Genomic DNA, 13,681 nt, shown 5'->3' on the forward strand with positions numbered 1-13,681 from the left:
GTGTGAACAAGAGAAATGTTGGACCGGTACTAGTGGTGATTTTATAGTCTGATCTGGGAATCAGAAAGACATATAAACGAGTAAGACAATTTCAGATGCATCTACTTCATAAATGGATGAAAGCAGAATCAGTGGGGAGAGCTAACTGAACCAGGGAAAAGACAGCTCTCCGATATGTTAAGTCTTTTTCCAGTGGCTTCACACCCTTGCAACCTTTTTGCATCAAATGCTCTTGTTTTCAAGGTCTCAATCCTCTGTCCTCTTCCTTTTATAATTTCCCTGGATATTTCAGAGTCTCATCACAACACACACACAAATCAGTAAGGACTGACATACATAGATTATGGCACCCAATACAATTTCAAAATACATATTCAAGGACACATTAACAAAGCTGGGTCATGTGTTGGGCCATAGTGCAAGTTTGCCAAAATGTGAAAGGTTGAACATGGCATGATGGTATATGTCTATAACCCCAACTGCTTGGGAAACAGAGGCAGGAGAATTACAAGTTTGAGGCAAGTAGGGACAAATTAGTGAGAATCTGTCTCAAAATAAGTAAATTTAAAAGAGGAGGGAGAAGTGCCTGAGGATGTAGCTCAGTGGTGGAGCTCCCTTGGGTTCAACACTGGGTACTAAAAGTGTGTGTGTGAGGGGGAGTTTAAAGGTTGAAATAATAAAATTCTCTGACCATCTTCGTATTAGTCTGAAAATCAAAACTAAAAGATAACTAGAAATAATCACCTAAGTTTTGGGAAAAAATACATTTCTAAATAATGCATAGATCAAAATATAAACCATAATAGAAGTCAAAATATTTCGATGTGAATATTATTAAAAATTCTATGTATTGGGGCTGGAGTTGTGGCTCAGTGGTAGAGTGCTCACCTGGCACGTGTGAGGTACTGGGTTCAATCTTTAGCACCACATAGATTTAAATAAATGAAATAAAGATGTTGTGTCCATCTAGAATTTAAATTAAAAAAATTCTATGTATCAAAAAACTTGTGGGACATGGCTAAAATCATAATAGAAGGAAATTTATAGTCTTAAATGCACGTATTAGGGGAACAAAACCTGATAATCAAGTTAACTAAATGTTCATATTAGGAAATTAGGGGATGAAAAACAGAGAATGAATCTAAATAAATAATGAAAATATGACTAATAAAATAAAACCAGATATTAAAGGAAAAACATAAAGTAGGCTCAATAAGAACAAAAGATGGTTCCTTGAAAAGACCAATTAAATAAACTATCAGTGAAATCACTCAAAAAAAAAAAAAGGGAAAAAGGGAGGAAGGAGAGAACAGACAAATATCGATACCAAAAATAAAAAGGAGACATCACTGCAGATCATATCCAAAAGATTTAGGATACTGTTAACAACTTCATCCAATAAATTATTCAGATGAATGTGCTATTCTTTGAGGGTTTCTAGTGCTCCTGCATGTCTTTCTGGGCATGCTAACTCTGACTAATCACTCTCCACTATCCATTTCTTGGGGTAGTGTCTATAGCGAGCAACCTTGAGACTGGCTAACTACTTGATATAAAAGTGGTAGATTACTCAGCTCATTGTTCCTCAACGGTGACACAAAATCACTGCATCTATAGCATCACTTAGGCCCCTTCATGTCACCCTTATAGTACTTGTGGGCAAGAGGAACCAATGAAAATATTCTGATAGTAGTTACTATTCATTGTGCTATAAGTATTAATAAAGTTCTTTATCTCTGTTCCAACAGTCTCACATCCTCAGCCAGTATTCACAAAATAGGCTAACTTGGCAGAGTGAAAGTAGTATAAAATAAAATTCCAAACCTGATAAAAATGGACAAGTGAGACATTTAGTGATAGTGTGAAGTGATGACATTATCAAATGCCCCGCCCCCCCAAAAAAAACCACATACAAAAATCATCAAAATTGTACATAGCTATACATATAAAATATCTCAGTTGGTATAACAGTACTACCAGAATGGGAGGAAAATGAAAACCAGGAACTATACTGTTAGAAGGCAAGCTAACTTGATTTGGACTACATGGCAAAAAGTCAGACCTAGTGATGCTGTCAGAAAAAAATTACAAACTTAGGAGGAAATAAATGGGGGAAAGCTCATAGCTGTGTTGGCCTGAGATCATGGTTTTACAGAAGTGAGCATCAAACCAATGGACTAGCCAGAAATTTAATAGGGAGATCTTAGAAATAAGAAAGCCATCAAGGATCAAGATGAAGCTTTTCACATATCTCCACATGACTGGAAGCCTGCCCAGGGAAAACACTAGAGAATTCAAGATCTCTATACATTCCTTGTTAACTAGAAATCTGTGTTTATATGCAGAAAAGATCTGAGAGAACTCAATGAAAAGACTCTACACATCATTAGCTAAATGGAAGGCTGAATACACATGTAGAAGAAATTTAAGAGGACCTGGCAAAAAAGTAAAGACAGAGTTTAAAATACCTTGAACTTTGAATGTATGTCTCAGCTCATAAAGATTCATCAGAGAATATATGCCTTCCAAGTTTGAAGTATGTGAATGCAGTCTCTGGTCACTGGCTGACCATTAAACTATGCTGACACAAGGGTACCCCTAGGAAGCCAGGCATATATATATATGCTACATTTACTCACACATATAATGCTCACAGTAAAACCAAAACCAAACCTAATAATAAATATAAATAAATAAAAACTGAGCAGAGATACCAGCAATCACATCCCAGGGTTAGGTAGAATCTATAGATTAAATCCAGGAGAGTTAATAGAACAAAACATTCTACCAGGTTTCCAGCAAATCCCACTGGAAATAATGCCATAATAGGGGAATGTAGATTGATATAGCCATTTTGGAAAACAATAAGGGTTCTCCTAAAAAAAAGTTAAAACTACCGTACAATCCAGCAACCCCTTCTGGGCATCTATAAAGGGGATGAAATCAATATCTCAAAGAGTTATCTGTATCCTTTTGTTCACTGCAGCATTACTCAAAATAGCCAAGATATGGAAACAACCTAAGTGTGCATCAACAGATGAAGGGATAAAGAAACCATGGTACTTAATATAGAATGGAATATTATTCAACCAAAAAAGGAAAAGAAGCTCTGCCATTTGTGACAATACAGATAAACTTTGAAGACATTATACTAAGTGAAAGAAAACATACACAGAAGAACCAATACTACATGATCTCACATGTACATGTCATCTAATAAGTTAAATTCACAGAAACAGAGTAGAGGGGTGATTGCCAAAGACCATGTGGGAGACACAAGGAAATATTGGTCAAAGGGTACAGACTTGAAACTGGATTCAATAGTGCACAACTGTAATCCCAATTACTCAGGAGGTTGAGGCAGGAGGATTGAAGTGTGAGGTCAGCTTGAGCAACTTAGTGAGACTGTCTCAAATTTTAACAAAGGGCCTCGCACGGTGGTGCACACCTGTAATCCCAGCAGCTCAGGAGGGTGAGGCAATTTATCGAGACCCTGTCTCTAAATAAAATATAAAAATTTTATATATTTTTATATGTATTTATTTATATTTGATACTGATATATCAACTTACAACTCTAAGATGCTAAATAAAGTACAAGTAGGAAAATACAATAGGCTTAATCCTCACTTAATATACTTCTTGTATTTAACTATTAAGTTAAATACAAGAAGAAAACTGAAAGCAGTCAGAAGAAAGACAAATCTCAATGGGGCTGCAAACTAAAAGCTAACTTCACAGCAACAAAAAACATCAGGATACCACGGGAAGACATCTTCAAAATAACAATCCACCTGGAATTCTATGCCCAGCAAAACTGTGCTTCAAGAAAGAAGGAAAAAAAAAGATATTTTCAAAAACCAAGAACAAAGTGAATTTGCCACCAGAGTAACCACATCAAATTCTAAATGTTATACTTCAGGCCGAAGGAAAATTATTTTAAACAAAGGCACATTAAGGAATGGGGAACAAAGGATGTGACAAATTTGTGGGTAAATCTAAATGAATATTAACTATATAAAACAATACTAGCGATTTGCATTTAAAGTGATACAAAATGTGTGACAATAGCACATAAATTAGGAGGGAGACAGATAGAATTAAAGTGTTCTATGGCCATAAGTCACACACACATGTTGAAATTTCTAGCCAGGAATAACCATTAACAGAAAAATATACAGCTTCTAACAAACAGAAAAGAGTAATTTTTAAAAAATCTATTCAAAAAGAAAATAGACAAAGAGTAGCATGTGCTAGGAACATGCTATCACACAAGAAAAATTTAAATTCATACGGAGACTACATTCTCTGATCACAATGTACTTAGGGTAGAAATCAATCATAAGAGAGAACTTAAATACCCATCTTTAGAAATTAAAAATTATAGTTCCAAATATCTATGGATCAAAGAGCAAGGAGTACTGAGATCAGAAAATCCCTTGGAGTTATTAACAAAAATGCTAGATATTGAGACTTATAGAATGTGGCTGGTGTTAGGAAGAATTTTAAGATAGGTGTAGAAATCCCTTCTCAGCCCTGTGTCCTTTCTTTGGAGTGGGTACTACATGTAACTTGCTTCTTAGTGAGGAAGGATAGAATAAGAAATAGGTAGAAAGGAGACATGAAGGAAGGTCAAGAAAATAAGATTTTAACTTAGAGAAGTTCTACACGCTTTTCTAGACCCGTCACGCTCTAATCCTATCTCCCTTCCACACCTATTACTTCCAAATTCCTGACAATTCTATAAATCTACCTGTGTACTGTTAATTAAATCCCCAATAAATTATTATGTAAAGAGAAAAATCTATAATTTAGGGTACTTTCCACAGCATTATCTATTGATCAGATAATGAAGACCATGTCAGCCCCAGGGTCCTGAGAATGACCAGACCACCATAAATCATCCTGAGATCACCAGACTGATATTATTCTTATATACCTTTCCATACCCAACACACATTAAGTTTCCTTTAAAGAAGAGCCAGGAACACCCAAGGTGTGTCTCTCTCTTGAGATCACCTGCATTTTCCCATGAATGTGTTATGTTTTCCTAAACAAACCTCTTTCCATATTTCTGAGTGGTGTGTGATGAAATTCTTTTCCATCAAGTAAGCTAAGAACCATGCTGGGTACTAAGTTGAGCTCCTCCTTTCCTCAGGGACTTCCTCAGACCCTTCTTTGGAGACACCACTTCTCCTATGACATTACCAGGATATTATGACAAAAGTGAAAGGATTTTGCAGATGCAATTAAACTCTCTATGCAGTTGTCTCTGAGTTAACTGAAAGGGAGATTATCTGGTAAGGGATACCAGGTGGATCTGACCTTATCAGGGTTTCCCCTAAAGAAGAGACTCAAAATAGATGTTGTCCTGCTGTCCTTAAAACAGTCATGCTGTAAACTGTCTTTATAGAAGGGAGAAATAGTTGGTAGCCTCAGTTCTACAGCTGTAAGGAACTGAATTTTGTCAACTATGTGGGTTTAGAAGAAGATTCTGGGCTCCAGATGAAAACAAACTCAGGTGAATTAACTGCAGCCAGGTAGGACCCAAAAGAGAGGACCCAGCTGAACCATGCTTAGATCCTTGACCCCTAGAGATTATGATAATAAATTATGCTCTAATTTGTCATTTATTATATAGCATAAGAAATAATGTGGAGATAAAGTAGCATTTGGAGGGAACTCTACACTTTAAATATGTGAATTGGAATATAAAATTAAGGATTTGAACTAAACATCCACTACAATAACATAATGACAAATTAAATTCAACCTAGAAAATTTTAAAAAATTGAAATCAGTGAAACAGAAAACACATATATAACAAAGAAGAAAAAACAAAAGTATTGGCTACTGTTGAGAGCCACAGCCGAAGGGGTCCCAGCAAACTTCCATCTGCCAGCAAACTTCCAGCTGCCGGCTGATGATTGGCTCACAGTGGCCCCAGCAACATCTAGCTGATTGGCTCCTCCACGGAGCTGCTCATTGGGCTGTTTCCCTGCCCTTTCAGACCATGGAGCTGCTCATTGGGGGACTTCTTTGGCTCCACCCACACGACCCAGCCAATCGGCCTCAAGAGCAGGAGGATTGTGGGAGGTGGTGAGGTTTGTGTGTGGGTGAGAGGCTTGGGGAAGCTGGTGGTGGCAGTTGGGCTCTGAGGGTTTTTCCTGAGGAGCTGTTTGTTTGGCGTGTGTGGTTCTAAAAATAAAGTTAGTTTCTTTTGACAAGTGGCTCCTGAATTGTGCCCAGCCAGACTGTGGCATTTGGTGGCCCGTACGGGGAGCGACTGAGGGTAAGTAAACTGCTCGCCCCTGAGGGCAGGGCGAGAGGATGGGTAGCCATTCTAAGTTTCCTCTTTTGTTTTGCTTCATTTTTGTTTTAACATGCCTGTCCCTGGAGATGAGTGAGACGGAAGAAAAACCGCTCACATCTGAGGAAAAACTATTTGCGTCTGAGGAACAGATAGGGAGAAAGGACGGATGCACATATCAGGAGGATAGAAAGGCTATAATGAATTTTTATTGTTCCCTTTTTATTTCATTCTGTCTCGGTTTTGTTTGGTGTTATCTTGTTGGGTTGTATTATAGTAGAAATACGGGATCAGAAATTAGTAAAAAACAAACCGAAAGACTGTTAAGTAAATTATTAGAGGAAGGAGGCTTCCCAGTAAAATCAAAAGCAGTCAGGGCATACGTTGATACAATACAAAAATGTAGCCCATGGCTTTTTAAGGAGGAGTTGTTAAATATATCACAGTGGGACCATCAAGGTGAAGATTTAAAAAGAATAGAAAAGAACAACCCAGGGACTCTGCCAGTCGGCACATTGCCATTGTGGACGTTCGTATCTGGTTTGCTTAGTCCAAAGCCTTCAGTTCAGACAAAGGTAGAGGAAGGAGAAGACATATTGATTCAAGTAAAAGAGAAGGTCTCTCAAGTTAGTCAGAAAGAGGAAAAGATTCAAGTAAAAGAGAAGGTCTTTCGAGCTAGTGAGACAGAGGAAGGAAGTTTAGAGCAGAAAAAGCCATCAGGGGAAAAGTTACAACAGGAGACTGCTAATAACACCTTTCTATCAGAGAGCGTAAGTGTCCAACCAACAGCACCACCTCTACAGGAGACTGCTACTAACAGCATTCTATCACCAGAGGGCGTAAGTGTCCAATCAACAGCACCACCTCCATATGCTAGGAGGCTCCCAACCCCCGCAGTTGATAGTTGGGATCCTGAGACAGGATCTCAAGTATTAATATGTCCTGTATTTGAGGTAGGAGGGCATCGAATTTACCAGGGTTTAAATTTCAAAACAGTGAAGGAGCTAAAAGAGGCTGTAACAACCTATGGTCCTCAAGCACCCTTCACTGTAAGCTTGGTTGAATCCATTACCAACTTAAACATGACACCAGCAGATTGGGCTAATATTTGTAAAGCTGTGCTAAATGGAGGACAATACCTGTTATGGAAGGTTGCCAATGAGGAATTTTGCAAGGAGACGGCTAGGCGAAAGGCAGCAGCTGGTTATCCTCAGAGAAATCTAGATATGTTGTTAGGAAGGGACCTTATGAGGATCGGCAGCAACAAATTGCATATGATCCTGGTGTATATTTACAAATTGCTGTAGATGCAGTTAAGGCATGGAAGACTTTACAAGGACATGGAGGTTTACAAGGTCAATTATCTAAGATAATACAAGGAGCTAATGAACCTTACGCTGAATTTGTAGACAGGCTTATTCAAACAGCTACCAGAGTATTTGGGAATACAGAACAAGCAATGCCATTAATAAAACAACTGGCTTATGACCAAGTGAATTGTTGGTGCAGAGATATCATTAGACCATGGAAACAGGAAGATTTAAACGCATATATTAAATTATGTAGAGACATTAATGAACAAGAGCAAGTCATGGCAGCTGCAGTAAAACAGGCTTTAGATGCCAGAGACAATAATGAACAAGGGCAAATCGTGGCAGCTGCAGTAAAACAGGCTTTAGATGCCAGGCCAAGAACATGCTACAATTGTCAACAAACAGGACATTTTAAAAGGAATTGCCCCATAGGAGGAGGGTTTAACAAAACTAGGTATCAAAGGAGTAGAATACCGGGTATTTGCCCACGATGCCGTAGAGGGAGACATTGGGATAATGAATGCCGTTCTCAAACCACCATAGAGGGTACTCCATTACATTGGGCTAATGAATGCCATTCTCAAACCACCATAGAGGGTACTCCATTATCAAAAAACGAACAAGGACCAAGTGTTTATCCACGATATCGTGGAGAAAGGCATCGGGCTCCGTTGCCAAAAAATGGACAAGGGGCCCCAATGCTCCGGGGCCCCAAACCACAAATATACGGAGCACTGGAGGAACCCAGCAACCCCATCAGGGTAGTGACCAGGACACATTGTCCATCAGATCCCTCATCAGACAAACCAGAGGGAGCGCAGGGTTGGACATCTGCGCCTCCGCCAGATCAGTACTAACTCCAGAGATGGGAGTTCAAATCATTCCCACAGGGGTAAAAGGACCTCTTCCCAAAGGAACAGTAGGCTTATTATTGGGACGCAGCTCTTCTACTCTAAAAGGACTTTTGGTAAGTCCTGGGGTAATTGATCCCAATTATGAAGGTGAAATAAAAATTATAGCCAGTTCTCCAAAGGGTATATCAGTAATTCCACCAGGAGATAGAATAGCACAGTTACTAATAATACCAAGCCTACATGATAAATTTTCCAGTCATGCTGTAGAAAGAGGTTCCAAGGGATTAGGCTCCACAGGTGTAGATTGGGCTATGCTTTCTTTAAATTTAGATTCTCGCCCCATGCTAAAACGAAATATTCAAGGACATGAATTTAATGGGCTACTGGATACAGGTGCAGACCTTGCATCGTCTCTCGTCAAGAATGGCCAAAACATTGGCCATTACAACAAGCCACTCAAACGCTTCGAGGCCTAGGAGTGGCGACTAATCCGGATAGAAGTGCAATGGTATTAGATTGGAAGGATCCTGAAGGATGTGAAGGAACTATACAACCATATGTATTGGATCATCTTCCCGTAAATTTATGGGGACGAGATGTCTTAGATCAATTAGGTTTGACATTAACAAATAATATCAATCAAAATGCACCCACTATTATGGCTAGACAAGGTTTTATGAAAGGAAAAAGATTAGAAAAACAAGAACAAGGTATAGCAGCACCAATACAAATAGATCAAGGAACAGACAGACATGGGTTGGATTTTCACAAAGGGCCACTGAGACAATAAAAATTACATGGAAATCAGAAAGACCAGTATGGGTTCCTCAGTGGCCCTTGACTAAAGAAAAGATACAAGTAGCCCATGATCTGGTCAAACAACAATTAGTGGAAGGACATATACAACCTTCTGTATCTCCCCATAATACTCCCATTTTTGTCATCAAAAATAAATCTGGTAAATGGAGATTATTGCAAGATTTAAGAGCCATTAATAATGAAATGGTCATTATGGGACCTGCTCAATCGGGGATTCCTCAATTGTCTGCTTTGCCAAAAACTTGGTATGTTTTAGTTATAGATATTAAAGATTGTTTTTTTTTTTCAATTCCAATTCATCCTGAGGATAGTCCACGTTTTGCATTTACTATCCCTGCACTGAATCATGAAGGTCCTGATCAGAGATATGAATGGAAAGTACTCCCTCAAGGGATGGCTAACAGCCCAACTATGTGTCAAATTTATGTTAACAAAGTAATCCAGCCACTTAGAAATCAAAATCCTGAACTACAACTATTTCACTATATGGATGATGTATTATTAGCACACAAAGCTAAAAACACATTGCTAGAATGTTATGCCACACTTACAAATTTATTAAAAAATTATAATCTAGAGATAGCAATAGATAAAGTACAATTAAATTTTCCAATTAATTATTTAGGAGTTCTATTATCCTCAACCATGGTCCGTCCACCAAAAATTCAAATACGAGTAGATCAACTCAAATCACTTAATGACTTTCAAAAGTTATTAGGAGACATAAATTGGATAAGGCCTTATCTAGGTATTCCAACAGGAGAATTGGGACCTTTATTTGATATCCTAAAAGGTCCATCAGATCCAAATTCACCCCGAATGTTAACACCTGAAGCAAGAAAGGCATTAAAAATCATTGAAACATATATGGAAAATATGCATTTAGATAGAATTGATATAAGTTTGCCTTTATTATTTATTGTACTACCAACAAAAAATATTCCTATAGGAGTATTTTGGCAAGAAGGTCCATTATTATGGATATATTTATCTTATTCTCCTAACACTATTCTTACTAGGTATCCTGAGGCTGTAGGACAATTAATACTCAAAGGAATAAAAACAGCAAAGGGAGTATTTGGAATTTCTCCCAATAAAATTATTACTCCATATACTATGAATCAAATTGATGAATTAGCTAATGAGTTAAATACTTGGGCAATAATCATGTGCAAATCTAATGTTTCATTTGATAACCACTTACCATCTAATCCTTCATTGTCTTTTTGGTCATTGCATCCTGTAATTTTTCCAAAAATGACAACAAAAACACCTATCATGAATGCTCCAAATATATTCACTGATGGGTCAAATAATGGTACAGCAGCAATAGTTACACCCGATCAAACTTTTACATTTTTAGTACCCAAACAATCAGCTCAAAAGGTAGAGCTTAATGCAGTATTACAAGCTTTTGTGATGTTTAAAGATTCTGTATTTAATTTATTCTCTGATAGTCAGTATATAGTTAATGCTATAGTATCCCTTGAAGATGCTGGTAGGATTTCCCCTTCTTCTACTGTTTTCTCTTTGTTTTCCACTATACAAAGTTTAGTCTGGGACAGAAAAGATCCATTCTTTATAGGACATATCAGGCCACATACAGGATTGCCTGGAGCCCTTAGTTTGGGCAATGATTTAGCAGATAAAACTACACATGACATACATATTTTCTCTACACTAGAAGAAGCTATAAATTTTCATAAAAGGTTCCATGTCAATGCTAATACTTTACAAAAGCGTTTTAAAATAACTAAGGAACAAGCTAGACAAATAATAAAACAATGTCAAAATTGTGTGACCTTTTTACCACAAGTTAATCTTGGAGTCAATCCTAGAGGATTGATACCTAACCATATTTGGCAGATGGACGTCACACACTTGCCAGAATTTGGAAAATTAAAATATTTGCATGTTACAGTTGATACTTCTTCTGGATTTTTGATGGGCTCCCTTCATGCCGGAGAAAAAACTAAAGATGTTATAGCTCATTGCTTACAAAATTTTGCCACTGTGGGAGTTCCAAAACAGTTAAAAACAGATAATGCCCCTGGTTATACTTCTACCTCTTTTAAACAATTTTGCTCATCATTTGGCATTACTCATATAACAGGAATCCCATACAATCCACAGGGACAAGGCATAGTTGAAAGAGCTCATCAAACTATTAAAATGTACTTATTAAAGCAAAAAGACGGAATTGGGAAGGGGTATATATTCCCCAAAGATAAACTTAAAATAACGCTTTTTACTCTAAACTTTTAAAATTTGGATTCATCAGGACTTAGTGCTGCAGAAAGGCATATGTGTCCAAAAAATGTACATAAGCCCAAGGTACTTTGGAAAGATATTCTAACAGGACAATGGAAAGGTCCTGACCCAGTAATTGTCTGGAGTCGGGGGTCTGTTTGTGTGTTTCCTCAGGAAGAACAGCAGCCGATTTGGATTCCGGAGAGATTAACCAAGGTCCTGACCCAGTGATTGTCTGGAGTCGGGGGCCTATTTGTGTGTTTCCACAGGGAGAACAGCAGCCAATTTGGATTCCAGAGAGATTAACTAAAGCGATTTCTACAGACCAAAAAGAAGATTATTTGGCTCAAATCCATAACAGCTGATATCCAAAACTCCAATTTGGCTATCCTTACATCTGCGACAGAACCAGGATGCTTTTTTCAATATCTATTTTATTATTGCCCTTTCCCATATCATGAAGTTCTATTTTGTTTTTTGAGCTCATACAGACCTAGGTTAATGTTTTGCTGATCAGTTTTTTTTTTTTTTTTTGACTATAGAGTTTTTAAACATTGCAATGGAGATTTCACCTGTAAAAAGTTATAAGGCCTTTACTATTATGTTATGTGTTGTATGTATTATGTGTGCACACTTGTGTTTTGTGTTATATGTTTGAATGTACGTATGTCCATATATCATATATGATGAGCGCTCATGAAAAAAAATGGATCCAAATATTTTTTTTTATTCACGTGATTTAAATGGTTTAATTTAAATTGGGTAAATAACTGTTAAGAATTGTTTTAATATGTAAACAAAAAAGGACGTTAACAGATCTGTTTGTTTACTTTCACCTTTCCTTTTCATTATATTTAATAATTCTCTTCAAGATAATGTAAATTGTTAAGAAAATTGTTTTCTTTTAGTACCTTCTGGAATGTTACACAATTTTTTCTCTAGCCATTATTGCCAGAATTCCTATCTTCATCCCAGTGCCGGTGAAGACAATGTAAATTGTTAAGAAAATTGTTTTATTTTAGTGCCTTCTGGAATGTTACATAATTTTTTCTTTAGCCATTATTGCCAAAATTCCTATCTTCATCCTAGTGCCAGTGAAGACAAAGATAAAACTAATCTACAGCTTCTGCAATAGCCATCACTGAACTGCTTGCAGAACTTGCCTAGACTATGTGTCACTTATATGCATTGTGAACTCACTTGTATGCATTGTGAACTATCTGTTGGTGCAGCGACTTGTGGTAGTGTTGGGGTATTTTTGCTGATGATGTCATCGGTGGTACAATTTTTCCAACAAGAGCCGTCAATTGGCTTGGTGTATCTTCCTCCCTTCTGCTTGTCATGATCATTCAGCTAAAATTTGGGGGCCAACAGAGGTGAGGCAAAGAACCTCACCCCCCCCCCCCGCTGGTACAAAGACCCACAAGTGTGGCTGTATACTGGACTGGTAGTCAATGACGGGTAAGATCCAATTACAATGGTACCAACCTAAGACAGGAGGCTGACGCCCTGAGGTCAGCTCATCCGAAGACGGGTAAGGACCATATGTAGTATTGGACAACCTAAGGCAGGCACAGTCCCCAAGCCACATGCTTGTTGTTTAAACGGAGAGGGGGAGATGTTGAGAGCCACAGCCGAAGGGGCCCCAGCAAACTTCCATCTGCCCGCAAACTTCCAGCTGCCGGCTGATGATTGGCTCACAGTGGCCCCAGCAACATCTAGCTGATTGGCTCCTCTGCGGTGATGTTCATTGGGCTGTTTCCCTGCCCTTCAGACTGCCAGCTGATGATTGGCTCACAGCGGCCCCAGCAACATCTAGCTGATTGGCTCCTCCATGGAGCTGCTCATTGGGCTGTTTCCCTGCCCTTTCAGACCATGGAGCTGCTCATTGGGGGACTTCTTTGGCTCCGCCCACACGACCCAGCCAATCGGCCTCAAGAGCAGGAGGATTGTGGGAGGTGGTGAGGTTTGTGTGTGGGTGAGAGGCTTGGGGAAGCTGGTGGTGGCAGTTGGGCTCTGAGGGTTTTTCCTGAGGAGCTGTTTTGTTTGGCGTGTGTGGTTCTAAAAATAAAGTTAGTTTCTTTTGACAAGTGGCTCCTGAATTGTGCCCAGCCAGACTGTGGCAGGCTATAAAAA

The sequence above is a fragment of the Spermophilus citellus genome (assembly GCF_964194105.1).
Source record: "Spermophilus citellus genome assembly, chromosome: 1".
Classification (NCBI taxonomy): Eukaryota; Metazoa; Chordata; class Mammalia; order Rodentia; family Sciuridae; genus Spermophilus; species Spermophilus citellus.